This window comes from Artibeus jamaicensis, unplaced genomic scaffold (genome assembly GCF_021234435.1).
Source record: "Artibeus jamaicensis isolate MK-2021 breed Jamaican fruit bat unplaced genomic scaffold, CSHL_Jam_final contig_3303, whole genome shotgun sequence".
Taxonomy (NCBI): Eukaryota; Metazoa; Chordata; class Mammalia; order Chiroptera; family Phyllostomidae; genus Artibeus; species Artibeus jamaicensis.
In genome coordinates, this window is record NW_026521782.1 from 231,755 (window position 1) to 256,908 (window position 25,154).

General features: G+C 42.2%; 1 protein-coding gene across 1 annotated transcript in view; it reads right to left on the reverse strand.

Moving 5' to 3' along the window:
* Nucleotides 1-22,446, reverse strand: part of LOC119040291 (butyrophilin-like protein 1) — a 40,849-nt gene extending 18,403 nt beyond the window's left edge. The window contains exon 1 of the mRNA XM_053663810.1: nucleotides 22,301-22,446. The gene's annotated coding sequence lies outside the window, so the exon portion shown is untranslated. The remainder of the gene's footprint in view (nucleotides 1-22,300) is intronic.
* Between the last annotated feature and the right edge of the window lie 2,708 nt (nucleotides 22,447-25,154).

Sequence of the window (25,154 nt, forward strand, 5' to 3'; positions counted from 1 at the left end):
ATAGGCTGGCCCTCAATCCACTGAGCCATACCAGCCAGGGTGAGAGTAGCTCAGTTTCATCAGGCATCACTTTAGCCCCTTTAAAAGAGGGAGAGACAGAAAGACAAATGAAACAATTGGGAAATGTTTCGGGGAATTTCCTCTAATGTTACCTTTGGGGAAGCATACTCTTTATGAATAGCAACAATTTGTCACAAGAAAACTCTGAACAAATGTATGGCACCTCTTCTGTTCTTGTGCTCAGTGTATGTTGAAATAACCATTTTAAAAACTATATTTAGGGACTTCCGCCAAGATGGAGGCATAGATGAAAACACTTTGCTTCCTCGCACAACCAAATCTAAAAACAATAAAGTTTTAATAACAATAAACGCAACCAAACCTCAGAAAATCGAACAATATGGAGTCCGAAAATAATGAACAGCTCAGCTAACCGGTGAGAGGGGCGAAGCCAGCCACGGAGCAGGTCGGGCAAAAAAGATCCCCCAACCTGGCACGCAGGCAGCCGAGAGCGTGAATCACAGGTGTGGGTTAGGTACGGGCGGACTCAGGGAAGGCACGGCTTGGCTGGCAGTCTGCGGTTGTGCATTTGCACACAGATAAACCAGTGAAGAGATGTGCATTGAGACAGACCAAGCAGGCCCCGGGCATTTGAGCTCAGATAAACAGGCGGGGGCGAGCAGTGAGGCAGACTGGGTGAGCAGAGAGGACCACCATTGCTCCCTCTCTGACCCTGCCCCCACATACAGCACCACAAACCAGCGACCTGGGTGGCCCGGCCCTGGTAAACAACTAAGGCTCCACTCCCCTCATACATAACAGGCACAAACAGATAAAAATATGGCTCAAGAACAACTCAGAGCCCCAGAGCCGATAAATCTAAGCGATGAAGAAATAGCCAAACTTTCAGATGCACAGTCAAAACACTGGTGATCAGGATGCTCACAGAACTGGTTGATTTTAGTCACAAATTAGAGGAACATATGAAGGCTAAACTAATTGAAATGAATGGAAATGCACAGGAAACCAACAGTAATGGAAAGGAAACTGGGACTCAAATCAAGGGAGCAGACCAGAATGAAGGAAAAAATGACCAAACAGAAAAGGATGAGGAAACAAGAATTCAAAAAAATGAGGAGAGGCTTAGGAACCTCCAGGACATCTTTAAATGCTCCAACATCTGAATTATAGGAGTACCAGAAGGGGAAGAGGAACAGTCACAAGTGGAAACCTCATTTGAACAAATAATAAAAGAGAACTTCCCCATTCTGGCAAAGGAAATAGACTTCCAGGAAATCCAGGAAGCTCAGAGAGTACCAAAGAAGTTGGACCCAAGAAGGAACACACCAAGGCACATCATAATTATATTACCCAAGATTAAAATGAAGGAGAGAATCCTAGAAGCAGCAAGAGCTAAGGGGACAGTCACCTACAAAGGAGTTCCCACCAGACTGTTAGCTGATTTCTCAAAAGAGACCTTACAGGCAAGAAGGGGCTGGAAAGAAGTATTCCAAGTCATGAAAACCAAAGACCTACAACCAAGATTGCTCTATCCAGCAAAGCTTTCATTTAGAATGGAAGAACAGATAAAGTGCTTCTCAGATAAGATCAAATTCAAGGAGTTCATCATCACCAAGCCCGTATTATATGAAATGTTAAAGTGACTTACCTAAGAAAAAGAAGATAAAAAAGATGAACAGAGAAAGGACAGCAAAGTCACAGTTATTAACAACCACACCTAAAACAAAAGCAAATTAAGAGGACAGCTAGATCAGGGGTGAACCATAGAAATGAAGATCACGTGGAGGGTTAGCAACAGGGGAGTGGGAGAAGGAGAAGGGGGGAGAAGGTACAGAAAATAAGTAGCATAAATAGTAGATAGAAAATAGATAGGGGGGAGTGTAAGAATGCTAGGGGAAATATAGAATCTAAAGGACCTGATACACGTGTTCATGAACTAAAGGGGGGGAATGGTTAGGGAGGGGTGTGCAGGGTGGAGGGGAATGAGGGAGGGAAATAGAACAAATGTAATGGCATAATCGATAAAATTTTAAAAAATTAATAATGTTGATAAAAAACTATACTTAAAAGGGAAATCTCTCCTCTTGCTATTTTGTGTTATTGAATGTGGAAGAGGGGGTGTTATTTGAAGGGGAGGTTCAACAATTGAGTGAATTTTCTATACATGTTACTAGTTTTGGAAATACACAGAAAATCATTCAAATCTTCTGACAGTTAAAAATTTAGCTTGTCCTTGCCTCATTGTACACTGATTTGTAAACCTGGAGTTTTCCATGAGGTGGAGAGGACTGGTATAATACCATAAAATATTCGGGCAGGAGACCAAGCCTTTTTGGAGGCCAGAGCCTCTCCCCATTTTTTTAAAATAAGTTCTCACTGGTCAGCAAGTCCAGAACCTTTTACTCTGTGAGTATGTGACTGAGAAAGAAATTGCTGTTAAAGTTTATGTTTTCAGAAAAACAAAAAGCCCTAGTCAAATAGGAATGAAGAAACATCTGCAGCCTTCATGGAGAAGGAGTCATTGACAACACTGCTTTCCCCCCTCTTCCTCATCATGCTCTTCCCACTCTGGATCCAGACCAGAGTCTGGTTTCCTTTCCCTCTAATGCAACTAAGCCTTCTGTAACTGTACCACCAAGCTTATGTCTTCAAGGATATAACATAGGACCTTCTCCTGTTAAGTGAGCCTTCTCTTCCTGGTGACAGAAGGGATCCACTTAGCTTTTTCTACACTATTGACAGATCTTTCAGCCACAAGTCCTCATAAGAATCTTCCTTGGAAGATGCATCTCCTTAGAAAAACTTCCCTGGCACATGAAGCGACAAAGCCAGTATTTGAAACCAGGAAGAATAAACCCAGAGCCCAGGATATTGATGTCACTGACAGTAAAGGAAGGGCTAACACAACCAGTAAAAAATAATAAAGGCAGGAGAGAGGTAAATGTACAGTGGAAAATATTAATTGGTATAGTCAAATAGATGTGGTGGATCAGAAGGCATTTCTAGACATGAAAACCCTATATGTGGGCAACAGCAAGATAGAAATAATGGAACTGAAACTATGATATAGAGCAGGAAGGATAATGGGTTTAGTTTGGGAAATTTTTCTTTTGTTCTCAAGTCAGGACATTTAGCATAAGGTTCCCAAATGGGTTTTTAGTATCTCTCCTGCAGGAACTAAATGCATATTTTGTTCTACAATAGGATTTTTTCACCTGATACTTGCCCACACATTTTAATGAATTTTTGTCCTAAGCTTAGTGATTGGGGATCATAGGCTAGAGGTGGACAATGAAAGAAAATGAGAAGGTTGATGTTGTATTGGAATCAGTTGTAGAAATGTGAGGGATGGCCTGGTCCATAGCATCCTCATGTCTAGCTATGGGTAAATCAACAAGAAGTGAAGGGTCTCCAAGAAGCCTATTGTTTCCAGCAAAGTAATGACCTTGAATTTACCATCTGACTCCATCAATTCTTTATTGATAAACTACACTGGCAATCCTATTTTGAGTAGAGTCTATAAAGGTATGATAAGACATTCACACAAAAAAGACTTATAGCATAAGAACATTTTTAGGGCAGAAATTATGCCCATGAACAAAAGAGTAACAGAAGCTTAGATACATAAACCAGACTGACAGCTGCTAGAAAGAAGGGGGGTAGGGAAGAATGGGTTGAAAGATGGTGAAGGGTTTAACCAAAGGAGGTTTTTATGCACAACAGATGGACACAAACAACAGTATGGAGACTGACTTGAAAAAGATGAGGGTAGAGCTGGGTGGAGGTGGGGGAAGGGAGAAAAAGTGGGAATAACTGTAACAGCATAAAAATTAAAATTAAAAAGTAAAAATTAAAACTATGTATTATTAGGCATTTCATCTCTAGGGCCTACCTCGCACAGTGCATTCTATAAATATTGATTCAATAAATATTCTACTTTTATTCATGCATCCCACAAATGTTTATTGATCAACGAATTTATGCTACTTTTCTAGGTTGTGAGGATACATAAAAAGAAAAGTGTTTCTGCCCTAATTGAACTTACAGTCTATTGACAAGTGAGAAAAAATCCTGCAGGGAATTTAACAGATTTAGTTTCTCTGTGTCCTCCAGTCATCTTCTTGAAACTAAGATTCACCAGGTCTATGCATTTATTCTGAGCATTGCCATGCTTTACATGAGTCCAACCAACTATTTATGCATCAGAACTGGATCCCTGATGGCCCGACCCAGTCACTTGTCCCTCAGCCATGGTGACTGCTTCAGCAACCTATGCATTATACTCCAGCCAGAATCATTCTCCTTCCCTATGATTCTTCTAACTGCAATTAGAAGTTAGATTGTAAATTAAAAAGGTCATACACCATGACCAAGTGTATTCATCCCAGGGATGCAAGGATGGTTCAACATTCGCAAATCAGAAAATGTAATTCAACACATAAACAAAAGCAAAGACAAAAACCACATGATCATATCAACAGATGCGGAAAAAGCTTTTGATAAGGTACAACACCCATTTATGATAAAAACACTCAGCAAAGTGGGAATAGAGGGAGCATTACTCAATATAATGAAGGCCATATATGAAACACCTACAGCCAACATCATACTCAATGGGCAAAAACTAAAATCTTTTCCACTAAGATCAGGAACAAGACAAGGTTGTCCACTTTCACCACTTCTATTCAATATACTATTGGAAGTCCTAACCACAGCAATCAGACAAGAAAAGGAAATAAAAGGCATCCAAATTAGAAAGGAGGAAACAAAACTGTCATTGTTTATAGATGACATGATAGTGTACATGGAAAATCCAATAGACTCAACCCAAAAACTGCTTGACCTAATAAATGAATTCAGGAAAACAGCAGGGTACAAAGTCAATATTCAGAAATCAAAGGCATTTTTGTACACCAACAACAAAACAGCAGAATCAGAAATCAAGAAAAAATCCCATTCAATATAGCAAAAAGAAAAATAAAATACCTAGGAATAAACCTAACCAAGGAGGTAAAAGACCTGTATGAAGAAAACTACACAACACTGAAGAAAGAAATCAAGGAAGACACAAATGGAAACATACACCATGTTCATGGGTTGGAAGCATTAATATCATCAAAATGTCCATATTACCCAAAGCAATATACAGATTCAGTGCAATACCCATTAAAGTACCAATGGTATATTTCATAGACATAGAACAAACACTTCAAAAATTTATATTGAACCATAAACAACCCCGAATAACTGCAGCAATTTTGAGAAAGAAGAGCAAAGTATGAGGGATCACAATACCTGATACCAAACTGTATTACAAGGCCACTCTAATCAAAACAGCCTGGTACTGGCATAAAAACAGACACATGGACCAATGGAATAGAACAGAGAGCCCAAAAATAAACCCAAGTCTCTATGGTCAATTAATATTTTGACAAAAGGGACAGCAACATAAAATGGAGTGAAAATAGCCTCTTCAACAAATGGTGTTGGGAGAACTGGACAGCTATTTGCAAAAAAATGAAACTTGAGCATCAACTTACAACATACACCAAAATAAATTTAAGGCGGATAAAAGACTTAAATATAAGTTGTAACACCATTAAAGTCCTAGAGGAGAACATAGGCAAGAAAATCTCAGATATTTCACACAGCAAATATTTTTACTGGTATGCTCTCTAGAACAAGGGACATAAAGGAAAGAATAAACAAATGGGATCTCATCAAAATAAAAAGCTTCTGCATGGCTAAAGAAAACAGTATTAAAATAAAAAAAGAACCAACTATATGGGAAAACATATTTGCCAATGATACCTTAAGAAAAGTTTAATCTCCAAAATATATAAAGAACTCACATGACCCCACTCTAAGAATATAAGCAACCCAATTAAAAATGGGCAAAAGACTTGAACAGATACTTCTCCAAGGAGAACATACAGAGGATCCAGAGACACATGAAAAGATGCTCAGCATCACTAGCTATCAGAGAGATGCAAATTAAAACCACAATGAGATACTACCTCACATCAGTCAGTATGGCCATCATAAACAAAGCAACAAACAACAAGTATTGGAGAGGTTGTGGGGAAAAGGGAACCCAATGACACTGTTGGTGGGATTGCAGTCTGGTACAACTACTATGGAAAACAGTATGGAATTTTCTCATAAAACTAAAAATGGATCTTCCTTTTGACCCAACAATCCCACTGCTAGGATTATACACCAAGAACCCTGAAACACCAATTCAAAAGAACCTATGCACCCCAATATTCATTGCAGCACAATTTACAAACACCAAGTGCTGGAAGCAACCTAGGTGCCCATCAGTAAATGAATGGATCCAAAAACAATGGTACATTTACACAATGGAATTCTATGCAGCAGAAAGAAAGAAGGAGTTTCTACCCTTTGCAACAGCATGGATGGAACTGGAGAGCATTCTACTAAGAGAAATAAGCCAGGCAGTGAAAGACAAATACCATATGATCTCACCTTTAACAGGAACCTAATCAAACAAAACAAACAAACAAGCAAAATATAACTGAAGACAGGAAATAGAGAACAGTCTGACAATGTCCAGAGGGTAGAGGGGAGAGAATTTCAGGGGAAAAGGGGAAGGGTTTACAGGAACAAGTATAAAAGACACATGGACAAAAACTAGAGGGGGAAGAAATGGTAGGGAGGAGGGGAGGGCTGGGTGGGTGGGCTGGGATGGGAGTAAAAGACAGAAAACTGTACTTGAACAACAATTAAAATTTAAAAATTTTTTTTAAAATAAGGGAGATTGTAAATTAATCCCCAATTTGGGAAGCTAAAGAAAAATATATTTCTTAATACATAATAAAGGTTTTGACTGAAAAAAAATAGTTTCATGAGACTTTCTTAGGGAGTATGCATACTTACATGTAGGTCCTGCACAAACATACAAGACTAACAAGAGTTAGTTTGATGAGGAAGAACAGCTGAAAATAATAAATTAAAAATTTAAAAAAACAGTTAACCTTCAAACATTAAATAAAACATTTTCAGTTACATTAAATTAAAGTAAAGCAATGTCAAAAATATTTTAAGGCAGTGCTAACATACTACAAATTTTGTCTACTACTAAATTTGTATTAAAACATATAAATAAATAAAAATTAAAAAGATATATAAGTGAATATTAATTTATCAAAAAATGTAAACAATGTATAAAGCCCCACAGAATATACAAGACAAAACATGAACCTCAGTGTAAAGTGTGGACTGCAGTTGAAAATAATGTGTCAGCACTGATCCGTCTGTTGTGATCATGCTGAGGACAGATATTAATAAAATGGAAAACCATAGGGGGAGGGGGGCGGGATATGGGAGCAGGGAACACTCTGGATTTCCCACTAAACTGTGCTATGAAACCAAAACAGCTCTTAAGAAATAGCCTGTTAATTAGAAAGAAGTAATGAAGTACTGGTACATGCTACAACATGGATAAACTTTGAAAATATTATACTGAGTTTTAAATAAGCCAGACACAAAAATAATTCATATTATTTATGATTCCATTTATATGAAATATTGAGAATAAGCAAATTCATAGGACACAAAGCTCCTTGCAGTTTCCAGGGGCTGTGGAGAAGGAAAAATGGGTTGTGACTGCTCAATGGGGATGTAGTTTACCTTGGAGCGATGAAAATATTCTGAAACTAGACAATGATGGTGGTTGCACAATATTGTGAAAGTGTAAATACCACTTAATTGCACACTTTAAAATGGTTAAATGATGTATTTTATCACAATTGAAAAAATTTAAAAACTAAATAAAATAAATGTGTGTATACTTGTGGAAAAATAATACATAGCTTCAAACTTAAAGTGTTTAAAAATAGAAAGAATATTACGACTGTAAAGAAACCCCAAATGCTGCAGTTGAATGGTCTTCAAAGAACAGCGAGAACTCTGATGATTGTCAGTTAGAAAGCTGCAGAGTGTCGTTTACAGGTACTCCTCATTCTCACTTCAGAAGAGCTTAGGGTTCTTGAGCTTCCAGTCAAAATGGAGGCCTAGGTAAACACAGCTAGCCTCCTTCCACAACCACAGCAAAAATTACAACTAAATTACAAAATAACTATCACCCATAACTGTAGGAAATTCAAACTGTGTGGAAGTCTGATGACCAAGGAATTAAAGAAGGTGCATTCATCCAGATGGGTAGGAGGGGAGGAGATGCAGAGACATGGAGACGTGGAACAGGCAATCCCACACCCAGGTGTGGTGGATAAAAATTGGGAAGGATACTTCATGAGTGAGGGGCCTCAGCCCCACATCAGACCACCCAGCCCAGGGTCTCAGTGCCAGGAAGATAAGTCACCACAACTTCTAGCTGTAAAAATCAGTGGGGGTTGGTGTGGTAGAAGAAACTGTGGGATTCTCAGGTATCTTCTCTTAAAGGGCCTGCAATGAACTTAGGAATTACTCAGACTCACTCCTCTGGGCTCCAGCACCGGGGCAGCTGGAAGGGGACCAGTGACACACGGGAAGAAGCTGAAGTGTCTGGTATAAGGGCAAGAGCCAAAGGGCAGCTTCCTCCTGGACAAATCTCCAGAGGCTGGGCAGCAGACACTGTGCCTTCTGAGCCCTCTTCCACACAGAGCCACAGAGAAGCAACATCATACCTGAGACTCCATCAACCTAGTTCACATGGGTTGTCCTGCCCTGGCGATTGCTTAAAGCTCTGCCCTGTCCAACTTATGGTGTGTGTTTCTACAATAGGCCACGCTACTAAGACAGGGGTCAAAGCAGCTCTACCTAATACACAAAAACACACACAGGGAGGCTGCCAAATGAGCAGACAAAGAAATATGGCCCAAATGAAGAACAGAACAAAATTTCAGAAAAAGAACTAAAAAAAAATGGAGATAAGCAATCTATCAGATGCAGAGTTCAAAACACTGGTTATTAGGATGCTTGGGGAACTCATTGGGTACTTCAAAAGCATTAAAAAAGACCCAGGCAGAAATGAAGGTTACACTAAGGAAAATAAAAAAAAATTTGCAGGGAATCAACAGTGGAGTTGATGGAGCCATGAATCAAATGAATGATTTGGGACATAGGGAAGGAAAAAAACACTCAATCAGAACACTAAGAAGAAAAAAGAATCCAAGAAAGCGGATAGGGTAAGGAGCCTCTGGGACAACCTCAAACATACCAAAATTTGAATCGTAGGGGTGCTGGAAGGAGATGAGAAAGAGCAAGAAATTCAAAACTTATTTGAACTGAGGGGAAGATGGTGGTGGCAGGGTAGGTGGGAGCTGAACCCACTTGCTGGTACACCCCACTGGAATACCTAGATGATCTCCTGAAGAACAGAGTGAACAGCCAGAGGAATCCCAGCTTATATGAAGTTTGGAGGCCAAAATTGTAGGGGACATTGAAAAACAGAGGGTACCTAGATTGGGCAGAGGGTACCTAGATTGGGTAAGGTCCCTGAGATGGGCAGAGGGACCAAGGCTGCTGTTGTCCATGGACTGGCGCCTGGCACTGGGGTGGCTGCTGCAGGAGGTTTGAAGGAGAGCTGGGTCAGCAGCTCCCTCCCCTCCCAGAACAGGGAAGGCAGCATTGCACCAGGAGTGACCTGGATGCTTGAAGTCACTGCAAGAATAAAGACGAAGTGAAAGACACACAGAGGTGGTGTTTCGCCACTGGGACTGTGGTCACCAGCTGGGACATTGCCAGAGAAACTGGAGAGCTGGGTTACACCTGCAGACGGGAGAAGAGTTGGGCCATGGAGGACCCTGACCCAGATAGTCTCCAGACTGGTCAGGGTTGGGCTGTGTGAAAAGCCGGGCACTTGTTGAGAACGACAGGCACAAACAATAGAAATTTACTCAAAAGAAAAAAAGGAACCCTCAGCAGCTATTTAAGAGACCTTTGTACAGCAGCTGGGACAGCAAACAGGGAGGAGGAGGGATGCTATTTGCTCCTAATCATGGTGCCTTGGGGACTGATCAAAGTGGGGCTCAGAGGGATAATAGTCCCCAGAGAGACTTAATTTAATAGGGGAACTAAACTGCCCTGAAGGGACTTTGAGAGTGAGTAGCACCTAGGCCAACAGAGAGGAAAGAGGTGGGGTGCGAGTTGCTAATCGGTGCACCTCCAGCTGGTGGATTAAAGGTGTTGGCCTGGCACAGATGGACAGCGGGGGCCTGGCAGTGCTCTGAAGGCCTGGGCTGGAGGCTGGGCACCTGAATACTGCAGCCCAGACCTGGCCCCCATCCTCACAAAACCACAGGAAAGGAAAAAAAACAAAGCCTGCCCCTCTGCCCACAGCATCCAGGAAGACCAGCAGAACTCACTTAGCAGGTTTAAAGTCAGCAGGAGGCTTTTTTTCCCCCTCCAAGTATGAGACAGTAAGACCTGGACCTGTGAAAGGACCAAAGACAGATCCAGAGAGAGATCACAAGGCTAAGCCAACAGCTGAGAAATGAGACAAATTTCATTTTGCTAGCCTACAGAACTTGCGTTTTATTATTTTTTGAAATTTTTTATTTCTTTTATTTGATCATAATTTTTATTTCTCTTCTGTTTAGTTTGTTTTATTTAATTGCATTGTTTGACTGGTTTTCCTTGTTCTCTCTTTCATATTGCATTTTAATTTTTTTCTTTCCTTCACTTGTATTCCAATAACATGCTACTCTTGATCGTGTACTTTCTATTCTTGTTCTTCAAGTCATAGTGCTTCTCATATGATTGTTGTTCCAGTAGCACTATAAATAACTGTTCCATGCAACTGTACATACTGCACAGCACCCCTCCTAGAGCTTAGCCCATTTCCCTGTCTTCAGGCTTTATTACTGTTGTGGTTAAGCTCTATTCTCTCGCATACTATGCCTATTTTCTATCCTTTACTCTCACCATATCTCATAATCTCACCTCCCACAAGTGCTCTGTTTTCTGGATTCAGCTCACAAGCCTTCCCTCCTCTAACAAGTCTTATCTCTTTTCACCTTTAATAAAAAGTGACCAGTTGGGTGAAATATCGAGGTTACCAATGTGCTTCTCCAAAGGATCTTCTGTTCTCTACTAGTTGGTACTTTAAATCCCATAGAATACTCTCCCGCTGTCTTAATCCATTTTGCCTCCTCCCTGCCACTGATCACATACAATAGGTGTGTCAAACTCATTTTCACGGGGCCAGGGCACATCAGCCTTTTGGTTGACTTCAAAGGGCCGAATGTAGAGCTCCTTGCCCCTAATTAAGGAGTAGTTACATTTATACAGTCCTAAAATTACATTCAGTTGCCTGTGAAGGCAACTGGCTGATGTGGTCCCTGTGAAAATGAGTTTGACACCCCTGTTTTAGGTGATCAAATATAGCAATTCTTTTCCTGAGCAGTTCCCTTCATGGTTTCTGCTTGTAGAAACACCTGGCAATGCTAAGATGTCATATTGCTTCTCTTCCAGTTCTCGGTGTATATGAGGAATCAAGACCAATAATTTTACATTAACAGCCCCTGGGGTTGTGTTTATTTGAACACTATCTCCCACAAAGCTGGCCCACCTGGTGAAGGCATGAGTCCCTTCTCCAAAACATATTCACTGTGCTTCCAGATGCAGCCATACTGTCAACTCAGCACTGCCTTCCCTGCAGCCTTGACCTGAGACCTGTCCCCTCATGGAATCAGGACAGACAGGGAGATAGGGCCAACAGCTGCACAGAGCAACACCAGCAGTTACAACTCTGCCTCTTCAATGAATACATTCTCATATCTCCGACTCAAAGCACTTGAGAGAGGTACCTGTTAAGATGTCTTGCTCCCACTCCTACACTCATCTACCTCATTTCTGCCTTCTACCCACCTTGTGTATCTTCCGATGCCTCTTTCTGCAAATACGACAGATCCTCCCCTGCCCCACACCTTCCAAACCACCTCATACAGAGCTCCATCACCCTTGTTCAGCTCCCTCCCTCAGCAGCCTCTTTGGGCAGCCAGAAGGATCAATCTGATAACAGTCACCTCCACACATGTGTATGTGGTTGGAATGCCTCCTACAATCCTGTGTCTAGAGCAGAAGGTGACAAGCTTAAGCTCAATTAATTCACATTTGAAAGTGGAGATGTCCCACTTGAGAACAGTGTTTTCCAAACTGTGTTGATGCTGGGAGGCTCTTTCGAATGAGACCTGTGTGAAGTCCAGTCGCAAACCCCAACTTCACCCAAAACAGCTCTACTCCCAAAACTTTCTCAGTATTAAAAAATAAGTGTGACCACAGTGCCTGAGAATATGGTTTTAAAACCACTCCCAAACCCTAATGACATATTTCTAAATTATACACACTTCCCACATTGTACTCTGTAAATTAGCATGTGACCAGGTTCTTCGAATATTCCTTAGGTTGCTGAACAAAACAGGGTGTTCTGTGCCACATTCAAATTTATTATTTTACCTAAATCCAATATCATTCTGTAACCAGAAAAGACACCGGCATTCGGACTGCCTGTCACTGTCAAACCCAATAAGCAATGACAGCAATTGAATCTTTATGGGCACTTTATTCAGATGGCCAGCAATCTGAGAAGATGGTGGGTTCATACCCTAACAGACCATCTTGTCTTCTCTTTCCAGGACAAGGTTTTTATAGCAGGGATTAAAAGGGTGTGGTGAGGGCTTTGAGATTCAGGGGGAATTAGGTGAAAGAAACTGCAATGTTCCTGTCCTGGGCAGTTAGCTGTTCCCAGGGGTGGGTGGTTGTCTGCCTCTCCCTGAAACACAAAGGCCTGGATGCCCCTACTGGTCCCCAGGTGGTAATCTAGCAGTGCCCCAGGAGGTCGGCTGTTTTCCCAGGAGCCAGGATGGACTTTATCTGTAGTTTCTGAAACAAAAGCTTTAACTTACACACTGGACTTATAACTTTTTACCTTAAGCTAAAATTTTCCAAGTCTTGAGTCCCCTATCACTTCTTTGGCTTTCTGATCTGTAAGTTTTACATGACCTAATATATAGGGTCTGGCAGAAGTAATGCCTGCTTGAGAGTGGTTAGTTGGGTAGTAATATGGGTGTAATGATTTATAGTTTTAATTTGAGCATTTCACATGAAATGTTCTATGGTGTGTTTGAGTAGAATATTGTTAAGTTACAGAAGTGCACGCTTATGGTTTTGTAATAAAAGATTTTACAATAAAAAAGTGGCATTATTTGTGCCAGACCCTGTACTTCTCCATTTCTCCTACAGACAACACTTTTTTGCTCTATGCTTGGTGAACACAGATCATGAGCTATGGCCTCTCTGTGGATTTTGAGCATTATCAGGTGAATTCTGACTCCCAGGTAAAGATGGTAGACTAAACATCTGATTGCTCTCTGTCCCAAAGCCCCACTAAAACCAAGGCAAAATGACTTTTTAAAAGATGTATGGAGAAAAAAGAAGTAATAGCAAAATCCTGCTTCTGGGTAGCAGAGACCCAGTGGTATCAGTGGTAGCTGGCTTTGGAGAGATAAGAAAACCCACAAAAGCAACAGCTGAGAGCCTGCCCCCACACACCTGGGTTCTGAAAGGCTCCAGAAGTGGTAGCTGCATGAGACCTAGGGAACTGGGTTCGAGGGCCCAAAACCCTGGGCCCGGGGTGGGGGGGTGGGGGGGAGACTCCCACTCCTGTCCCACACTGCTGGGTCACTGCTTCTCCCGACCCCAGCACTCTCCAAAATCTGGAGACTCTAATAAGTCCCCAACAAACCACCTGCCCCATCAGTCACCCTGGATGAAGCTCAGAATTAGCAAGCCAAACCCACACATGCACAGCTCTGGTAGCTCTTCGATTTTCTGACTTTTAATCGTGAGTGGGCAACCAGAAATTACCAACATATGAGAAGAGCCTTTACTAGGAAATACAGAGATAAAAACAGGCAAATTAAAAAAAACAACTTGGAGGACACAGAAACTAGAGAGAGAAACCCCACTAACAGCAAAAATAAATAAATAAATAAATAAATAAATAAATAAATAAATAAATAAATAAACCCACTATCATCAATATCCTATGAGAAGACATTATATCCAAGAAACAAGATGCTATTTTTGTATTTATTTTTAAGTATGTTTTATTATGTTATTACAGTTGTCCCAATTTTTCTTCCTTTGCCCCTGTCTGCCCAGTATCCCCGTTCTCTCCAGCAATTGAGCCCCTTAGTTCATGTCCATGGGTCATAATTATAAGTTCTTTGGCTTCTCTATTTCTTATACTGTTCTTAACAACCTCTGTCTATTTTGTTCCTACCAATTATGCTTTTTAACACCAGGACCTTTATCTCCTCTCTCCCCCTTCCCTCTACCAGCCAAAAACCTTCCAAATGGTCTCCATATCTATGATTCTGTTCCTGTTGTAGTTGTTTGCTTAGTTTGCTTTTGTGTTCATTTTGTTTTGCTTTTTTTAGATTCAGTTGTTGATAGTTGTGAATTTGTTGTTTTTTTTTAACATTCAGTTTTGATCTTCTTTTTCTTTAATAAGTCCCTTTAACATGTCATATAATATTGGCTTGGTGATGACAAACCCCCTTAGCTTTACCTTGTCTGGGAGGCACTTTATCTGTCCTTCCATTCTAAATGAGTAATCTAAGTTACAGATAAGATGCTATTTTTTTCAATTTTTTATTGATTATGCTGTTACAGTTGTTCTATTCCCCCCTTCATTCCCCTCCACCCTATCCCCCCATCCCTGTTACCCCCCTTTAGTTTATGACCATGTGTCTCAATTCCTTTAGATTCTATATTTCCCATGCTATTCTTGCCCCCCCCATCTATTTTCTATCTACTGTCTATGCTACTTATTTTCTGTACCTTCTCCCCCCCTTCTCCTACTCCCACTCCCCTGTTGCTAATCCTCCTTGAGATCTTCATTTCTATGTTTCCACTCCTGATCTAGCTGTCCTTTTAGTTTGCTTTTGTTTTAGGTGTGGTTGTTAATAACTGTGAGTTTGTTGTCCTTTCACTGTTCATGTTTCTTTAACTTCTTTTTCTTAGATAAGTCCTTTTAACATTTCATATAATAAGGGCTTGGTGATGATGAACTCCTTGAATTTGATCTTATCTGAGAAGCACCTTATCTGTCCTTCCATTCTAAATGAAAGTTTTGCTGGATAGAGCAATCTTGGTTGTAGGTCTTTGGATTTCATGACTTGGAATACCTCTTTCCAGCCCCTTCTTGCCTGTAAGGTCTCTTTTGAGAAATCCGCTGACAGTCTGATGGGGACTCCTTTGTAGGTGACTGTCCCCTTAGCTCTTGCTGCTTCTAGGATTCTCTCCTTCATTTTAATCTTGGCTAATGTAATTATGATGTGCCTTGGTGTGTTCCTTCTTGGGTCCAACTTCTTTGGGACTCTCTGTGCTTCCTGGATTTCCTGGAAGTCTATTTCCTTTGCCAGATTGGGGAAATTCTCCTTTATTATTTGTTCAAATAAGTTTTCCACTGGTGGCTGTGCCTTTCGCCCTTCTGATACCCCTATAATTCAGATGTTGGAGCATTTAAAGATGTCCTGGAGGTTCCTAAGACTCTCCTCATTTCTTTGAATTCTTGCTTCTTGACTCTTTTCTGTTTGGCCATTATTTGCTTTCTTCTGGTCCACTCCATTGATTTGAGTCCCAGTTTCCTTTTCATTGCTATTGGTGTCTTGTGCAATTCCATTCATTTCAATTAGTTTCGCCTTCATATATTTGTCTAATTTGTGGCTATAATCAACCAGTTCTGTGAGGATCCTGATCACCAGTGTTTTAAACTGTGCATCTGAGAGTTTTGCTATTTCTTCATCACTTAGATCTATGGACTCTGGGGCTTTGAGATCTTCTTGCGACATTTTTGGTCTGTTCTGGCCCTTTAAGTGTGAGAAGCGGTGCCTTGGACTCCCAGGTCGCTGGGTTGTGACGCTGTATGTGGGGGCGTGGTCAGAGCGGGAAATGGCGACCCCCCTCTGCTGTTTTTAGGTGGTTCACCTGGGCCGGGCCACTCAGAGTCACTGGGTTATGACGCTGTATGTGGAGGTGGGGTCAGAGCAGGGAAATGGCGGTGCCCTCCACTGCCGCTGGCCGCGGGGACCCGCTGGGCCCCGGTCCAACCGCCCACTCCCTCACCTGTCCGCCCGCGCACATATGCGCGACCACAGTCAACACTCAGCTCCCCCCGCTGTCTCCCCCGCGGTCACTCGCCTGGTGGCTCGCTCGGTCGCTCACTAGGTCCAACCCTGCGCCTGGATTCCGCGCGTCTGGATTCCGCGCCTGAGTCCGGCTGACCGAGACCTCCTGTGCAATTCCGCTTCACCAGCCGCTGGTTTCGCCCCTTACCGGGGTCAGGCTGAAGAATTTGTTGCCAACAGACTTCCGAAAAGTTCAATTTTCCGTGTTCTGGCTGTGCTTTCTGTTGCTAATATTTAGTTGTCTCTAAACTTGGTTGTGTGAGAAGGCACGGCACATCCACCTATGCCTCCATCTTGGAGGAAGTCAAGATGCTATTTTTTAAAAGAACATTTAGAAAACACAAAGAACTTGTGGAAATTAGAGCAAACATGGAAAAAAAGAGAAGGGATAGAAGAGGAATATCCTAGAAACCAAGAAAATAGACAGAAGAATGAAAAACAGGGAGAAAGGTTAAGAAACAGCCCCCAAAATTCAACACATAAATAACAGAAGTTGCAGAAAGGGAATGGGCATGTGCACACACAGGCATGCACACACGTCCATTGGTGCAAAAATCTAAATAAAATACTAATCAGAATCTACCTACACATCAAAAAACAAGGCCTCACACTCTGGCTGGCTGGCTCAGTTGCTTGGAGCATCATCCTATACGCCAAGGTTGTGGGCTCACATATGGATGAGTGGAGCAGAAAAGAACAGGTTGATGTCTGTTTCTCTCTCTAAAATCAATAAATAAAAAAGTTAAACACATACATACATACATGCACCTGGGAATGGGGGGAAAAACTTCCTTAACTATGACTCAAAATCCAGAAACATAAGGAAAAAAATAAATCTGATTGCTTTAAAATTGTTTTGCCTGGCGAAAGACAAATGATACATAGGAAAGATGTAATTGCAACTTACATGATGAAGGGTGAGCACCACTGTGTGCAGAAGAGCGTTAACAGGCCTGCGTGCGAGCCCTGCCCTGGCTGGCGTCTGGGCAGTCAGGTTTCGGGAGGGGCTCACCATCCCCTGAACAGTAAGAGTGGTTCGTGTGTGCCTGACCCACGCAAGCAATAGTTCACTGCACACCTGCTCTCCTTCTGGGACGCTAGGAGGTCAGCCTGTGCTAGCGGAGGGTGCCTCCAGCAGCCCCAAACAGTGGAAACCTGGGAAGAGCCACAGTGAGCTCGCCAGTTGGTCCATCCTGTTGGCACAGGGGTGTGGCTCTGAGCACCCTGGGAGCTGGCTCCTGGTCTCCTCCAAACATGCCTTATGTGCAGTTCCCCCCTCGGCTGATTTTGCTTTGTACCTTTTCAGTACAGTGCTATGATTGTTCCCAGCAAATCACTGAACCCAAGGGTGGGATGTGGGGCTCTGAACACACCTAATATATGAAGGACTTCTGAAAATAAAGAGGTTGAAAACCAAACCCCCACAGAAAAATGGGCTAGTGAAATGAAGAGACAAAAAACAGAAATGCCAATGCCTCGTAACCATAAAAAAGATGCTCACTTGCCCACATAACAATATAAGAGAGTCAGACTCAAACTACAGTTAAGATGTGTCATTTCTGCCCTTCTGGATTGGTAAAAATAATAAAAACTGATGATATACCGTTACTGAAGCTGCAAGAAGACAGGCTCTCTCATACATTGCTGCAAACACACACCACTGAGTGGGATTCAACACTGGAAAAATCACATCACACATTTACTCTTTGACCCAGAAATTCCACTTCTAGAAATGTAACCCAGAGATACTTCAGGAAAAAATATAGCAAGATGGCCCTGGCTGGTGTAGCTCAGTGGGTTGAGTGCAGGCCTGTGAACCAAAGAGTAACAAGTTCTATTCCCAGTCGGGGCACATGCCTGGGTTGTAGGCCAGTTCCCAGCAGGAAACCCACGAGATGCAACCGTACATTGATATTTTTCTCCCTCTCTCCTTCCCTTGCCCTCTAAAGATAAATGAATAAATAAATCTTTCTTAAAAAGAGACTTCTTTAAAAAATATATAGCAAGATGTATGGCCCTGGCTGGTGTGGCTCAGTGGATTGAGCGTTGGTCTGCAAACCAAAAGGTCACTGGTTCAATTCCCAGTCAGGACGCATGGCTGGGTTGTGGGCCAGGTTCCCTGTAGGAGATGCACAAGAGCAACCACACACTGATGTTTCTCTCCTACTCTCACTTTCTCCTCTCTCTCTAAAAATAAACAAATAAAAAATATATTTTAAAAAGGTATCTATCATTGCAGCCTTTTGATAATAGCAAAATGCTCAAAAAACTGTGGGGATATGTCTAACGAGCACCAGCAACAGGCTGACTGGGCTCCAGTTGGCAAAATCTGAAACAATTTAAGCATCAGAACAAATAATGACCATAACAGATAATAACCCACTGAATATAGTAATGACATAATGGATTTTAACCCTTTAAGTAAAATATCAATAATAACCTAGGCAAATAATAAATAAATGGAGGCTATGGGAAACTGCTTCCTGATAGTAAGATGTTAATTAATAAATGTGGATAATTCTAGAGCTGTTTTTTTTAAATCACAGTTTTACAACACTCACTGTAATAACCGCTAAAGGCAAGAATCACCAATGGATACCAAAACTAGTGGGTGAAAGTTTAAGGAACAACAGGGTCTCTCTCCACAGACGACAGTACTAACAGAAAGGGAAACAGGAACCAGACAGAGAAGAAATCTAGTGGGCATCGCCAAGTCCAAATGACCCAAGTGGACCTTATCCTGAGCAAGGCAAAGCACGACCTTCAGCCTTGTGATGAGATGAATGAGGTTGGGGGATCCCGGGGACAGCACCGCGATCACAGTTAACTACACTGTCTTAGACACTCGGCAGTGGCTGAGAGAGCAGATCTTCAGTGCTCTCACCACAAAACTCAAATGGTAACTATGCGTCCTGATGGGGTGTCAGCTATCGCTGTGGTGATGGCCATTTTGCAAGTATACAAATGTTATCAAATCAACATGTTCTATACCTTCAACTTACCCAGGTAAATTACAGGTCAGTGAAACTGAGGGGAGAGAATGCCTTCTGATGGGATGCCCTAAGGACTGGCTGCCAAAAATGTCAATGTCTTGAGAGACAGAAAATGGCTAAGGAACTGGTCCAGTTACGTGAGACTGAGAGGACAAGATGATGACCAAACAGCAGGTGTGCCGCTAGGGGACAGGGAGGACAGAGTCCACAAGGCATATGTGGGGGTCATGCATGGGAAACGGGGCTGCCTGCAACACTATCGTACAATGTTAACTGTTCTGGTTTCCATCCTTGGTCTGTGCTAATGCAAGTTCCTCGTTCTCAGAAAATACACACTGAAGTACAGTTCAGAAAATAATAATAGACATGGATATACAGGGAATGGTAAACCAAATGTTAATAGTTGGTGAAACTGGATGAAGAACATGTAGTTTTTTGGGTACACTTCTGGCAGCTTTTCAGTAGATTAGGAAGTTTTAGAAACAGATTTTAAAAATACAGAATCTCCATTTAAAAAGTTTGGTTGTGAGAAGTGAGACTAGTGTTTGTGGATGTTCTCTGAAAACTATGACCCCAGCAATGCCCAGCTTTATCTTTGGATCGGGCGGATCCCACAGCCCACGCCATCCTGGCCCCCAGCACAGGGGCTCGCACCTTGGTCTCGGGGTTTATCAGACAATGCTAGGCCACCAGGATGAAATTCATCTGCTATAAAAACTACTACTTACTACACTGTTTACTAAATCATTGGAGTCCACCATGTACAGTTAGATGTGAATATTCTTTTAAAAAATTTTTATTGTTGATGCTATTCCAGATGTCCCCAATTCCCCCCACCTTTGCCCCCTTCACCCAACTCCCTCTTCCCCTCCCCACCCCCCGCCTTCACATTCTTGCCTGTGCCCATGGGCTGTGCATACATGAATGGGTGGACCTGAAGAGCATTATGCTAAGGGAAATAAGCCAGTCAGAGAAACACAAATGCCATATGATTTCATGCAAATGTGGAACCTAAAGAACAAAATAAACTGATGAACAAAATAAAACCAGAGACATGGAAACATGGAACAGACCGACAGATCTCAGAGGGGAGGGGTGTGGGACGGGGACTAGAACAGGTTAGCCAATGTGAAGTTTTCCTTTAGAATTTAGTACTAGAGAAAGCTCTTTCACCTGAGAAACAGGTATTTCTCTCGCTTTCCGGTGACAGAATTACATAGCAAAGATGACTCTTACAGTTTGTCAGACAGGAACACTGAGGCCAAACGTGGGGCTGGACTACCACAGCCCCAGGCCTGCACCTTCGGGTGACTCCCCAGGCCCATGCTTTCCCTTGGTCCTGGGCATTTCTACTCTGTGTTTACCCCTTTTTATCCTATTTGAAGGTAAAAATCCATCCAGAAATCATTTAAGGTCTCTGGGAAATGTGAGAACTACTAAAATGCTTTAAGTAAATGTGGGCTCTTTTAGGCAGCTCCTTCTGGCCATCCACTGGACACTGGGCATACATGACAGACCACAGTCCTTCCCATCACAGAACACACCTATGTGACACCCACCGTCAGATCCCCTGACACTGTTTCTAAGTCTTGATGGCAAAGCCTACAACAGCCTGAAGACAGCATGACTTTGAGCCACAAAATAATGACATCCTGTAGTTCTGTCTCCAAAAGAGCCAAGTTACATTGATCACTGACCTCAGAAGGTCAAAACTTCTGAGGTCATTTTAGATATTTATAGCAAGGATGATGAGTCAAGTTTCCAGCTTACTAATATTAAAAGTGACAAACCCTGTGGGCATTATTTTATTGCTGCTACCAAGAAATACTTTGGATTTCAACAGTCCGACAAGACCAAAAATACAAAAGCAAAAATTGCACATGCAAACGTGGGGAAAAGTGATTTCCCCCTGTGATTTGGTGGGTAAGGGGTGAACACTGATAGTGGGGAGGAGGGGATGGGCCAGGGAGCCCACATTTGGGTGGGGGGTGTTAACACCAATCCTGACTTTGAATTGTTTTGGGCAGCAAAATGACCTCTAAAATAAAGTCATAATACTTCTGGCACAATGTGTTTTTCAAAAAGATTAAGTCCAAGCCAAAACGCAGGGGCTTTTCTCCAGCCTGTAACCACGACTGGTGGCTTCAGCAGCAAAAAGAAAAAAAAGATCAGTAGGAGACCAGTGGCAGCAAATTAAAGAAGACACCCTCACAAGGTTGTCAAGGAAACCAAACCAAGTGCATTTATGAAAAAAAAAAAAAAAAGAATCAGGGCCACAGTGAACACTCATGGACTATTTTGTGACAAAAAAAAAAAAAAGATCAAAATCCCATCTTGAAAAATCTTTTGAAAGACTACATTTCATTTCAGGTTATTTTATTATGTACCTCATCTATAAAGCAAGCAGGCAACCTTGAATTTCTAAACTACCAGCTGGTGGGATTCAGTAACACCTTCCAAAAATCAGCTAAGCTTGGGCCAAGAGAATACAGGAAATTTCCGAAGGCCTCTTTTGCCTATCTTGACATCACAAGAAGCAATCACACTAAAAAAAGTAAAGGGGGGGAACCCTATGCCAAAGACAGGCTTTCTTAAATTCAGTCTATCTATTTTTCAAAATGAAGCCTTTTTTTTTTTTAAAGAGAAAGGGCAAGTCTACGCAAACTATAGCCAGGGCTTAACCTGCTAGAGCTCCCAGATCCTGGCAGGCAGCAGAGTGCACTGCAAAGCAAGGTGTCCCCTTGGTAAATGCTGTAACAGCCCCCAGGATTAAGTGGCTAAGAGTCACCAGCCAGGCACAATGACGTGTACCCGGGGACCAGGAGAGGGCCAGTGTTAAGGGCATTAGGAGGTGAGGACACTGTTAGGTGTGCCAAGAGACTGGGAACACCTGAGGGTCTGCATGCACCTGCCTGAAGCTGGCATTCCGGGGAGGCTGGGAGGTTAGAGGACGCTGCCCAGGAGGAGAGGGGACGGTGAGGCGAGTGGACCAGCTTCTGCCCTGACTCTCTCCTGCTCAAAGGGAGCGGCCTTAGGGGAGTGGGGCAGGTCACCTCCATCTGCACGGGGGTCACCAGGACCCAGGTGCAGGCAAGGGAGGGTGGACCCCGGGGCATGTGGTGCTCTTACCTGGTGCCACAGTCCACCATGCAGGGAGTCAGGGGTCCAGAAGGCCGAGAGGCAGGGAGGCAGTGAGCCCACAAGCCTGCCATCCTCTGCATGCATGCTGCTTGGCCCAGGTGGGCAGCCCAGAAGGCCCCGTGAGGCCAGCTCCCGGCAACCTCTGCAACATGGCCTGTGAGCCCAGAAGCTTGGTGGCCACCCATGTGATGCAGCTCTGGCCAGTCAGTCAGGGCATGGGCATGCCCTCAACACCTTCCATCTTCAGTGCTGGCAGTAAGGCCTCATTACCCACACTTCCAGCCTTCCGGCTCTAGAGATGGGGCTATTTTTAACTGTCCTACAGTGAATGTGACCCAGTTTCCGTGACCTGGCCACTTTCCATCCATTAAGGCTCGGTTCCAAAGTCACTGTCTCAATGAAATTGTCTCCTTCCCATACCTTACTGTCTACCAAAGCAATCTATTGCTTTCATTTACAGTGCTTGAAGCAAATATTTAAATGTAATTATTTGCACCTGGTCCCCCCTCCTGCTCCACTCGGATAGGGCTGGTGTTTGTTTTACCAATGGTGACCCACATTGTTCGTGTGTGCACAGTATTTGTTGCATCCATGGAAAGCACCCAGGTGTCTGGTAAATGAATGAATGGATAACTTTAACCATAAAGAATATATGTATAGGTGTGTGTGTGTGTGTGTGTATATATATACATATATATATTAGAGCATATGTTGTTAGACTTACAATACCTAATGGAACACTGAATAATTTATTCCTTAGAGAAAAAATATGCAAAAGGAAATGCGTGGGCAGCCTTAAGGAACGAATGATCTTAGACTGAGTTAACACCACACCCACATCATTACAGGAGAGTTTTCGAGTATTAAAAATGGAATGGTCCAAAAGTTCTCACTGAAGCCAAGGACCAAAGCAACTAAGCACCCACCACATTGTAAAGTGGGAGTGTCAAACTCATTTTCACCAGGCGCCACATCAGCCTCGCAGTTGCCTTCCAAGGGCTGAATGTAATTTTAGGACTGTATAAATGTAACTACTCCTTAACTAAGGACAGGGAGCTTGGCACTCCTGCCAAGTACAAACAAAATGCCGGGCTGGATGAAACAAGGTGGAGGGCCAGATTTGGCCTGCGGGCCTTGTGTGTGCCACCTGTGATATACAAAGTAAGATGGGAGCTGTGAACACCAGTAAACCCACTGAAGTAGAGAACCCACCAACAGAGGAACCACCAACAGGTAAAGCCTATATACAGCAAGAGAGCCCACACAAACACAAGAAAAAGCTACCCTAGAACATCAGACAAGCTGATCAAAGAGACCACAACACTGAATCCCATAGAACTCATACCATAGAATTTCATCCTTCAAAGACAGCTAGCAAAGCACAGCATCAGGAAGCACAGAAACAAACAAAAAGACCCATTTAAACTGGGGAAACAAAGAAAACAAATCTGCAAACAAAAGGAATGGAAGACTCTCCACCAAAAGAGATCAATGAAATGGAGAGAAGCAAAATATCAGATATAGAATTCAAAAGAATGGCTATAAGGATGCTCAAGGAACTCACAGACAATTATAAGGAACTGAGTGAGAACTACAATAGTATGAAAAAGGAAATAGAAACTATAAACAAGAACCAGGAAGAAATGAAGAATACAATTTCTGAAATAAGAAACACACTAGAAGGAATTACAATCAGGCTGGATGAAGCAGCAGACTGAATTAGTGACCTAAAAGATAAGGTAAAAAGAAACACCCAGGTAGAGCTGTATGAAAAAAAACTAAAGAAAATATGAAAATAGCTTAAGGGAACTCTAAGACAACATGAAATGGAACAACATTTGAATCATAGGAATACCAGCAGAAGAAGAAGAGAAGCAAGGGAGAGAAGCCCTATTTGAAAAAATAATGACAGAAAATTTCCAAACCTGTAAAGAGGAAAAACTATGCAAGTTCAGAAAGCACAAAGGGTCCCAATCAAGATAAACCCAAGAGGCCTACTCCAAGACACATCACAATTAAAATGTCAAGTTTTAAAGACAAAGAGAGAATCTTAAAAGCAGCAAGGGAGAAGCAGGAAGTAATGTACAAGAGAGCTCTGATAAGGCTAGCAGCTGACCTTTCAACAGGCATACTACAGGCCAGAAGAGAATGGTGAGAAATATTCCAAGTAATGAAAAACAAAGGCCTTCAACCAAGATTACTCTTTCCAGGGAGTCTCTCAACTAAAATGAAAGGCAAAATAAAGAATTTCCCAGACAAAAGAAGGCTGAAAGAATACACCTCTTCCAAACCAGCACTGCCAGAAATGCTATAGGGACTGCTATAGGATAAGGAAGAAAGAGTGAGAGAGAGGAACACAGGTACAAAGGGGGTAAAATGAATAAATACCTATCAATAATAACCTTAAACGTTAGTGAATTAAATGCTGTAATTAGAAGACATAGAATGGCTGAATGGATAAGAAAACATGACCCACACATATGCTGCCTACAAGAGACCACCTCAGAACAAAACACCTACACAGACTGCAAGTGAAGGGCTGGAAAAAATATTCCAAGCAAATGGACAGAAAAAAAAAGCCAGGGTAGTAATACTTATATTAGACAAAATAGACTTCAAAACACAGACCATAAAAAGAAACCCCAAAGGACACTTTATCCTACTCAAGAAAAGAATTTATCAGGAAGACATAAACATTATAAATATATATGTACCCAACATAGGAGCACCCAAATATATAAGGAAAATCTTGGAAAATTTTAAGAAGGATATAGACAGCAGCACACTTATACTTGAGATTTTATACCCCACTGTTAAAGATGGATAGATCTTCCAAACAAAA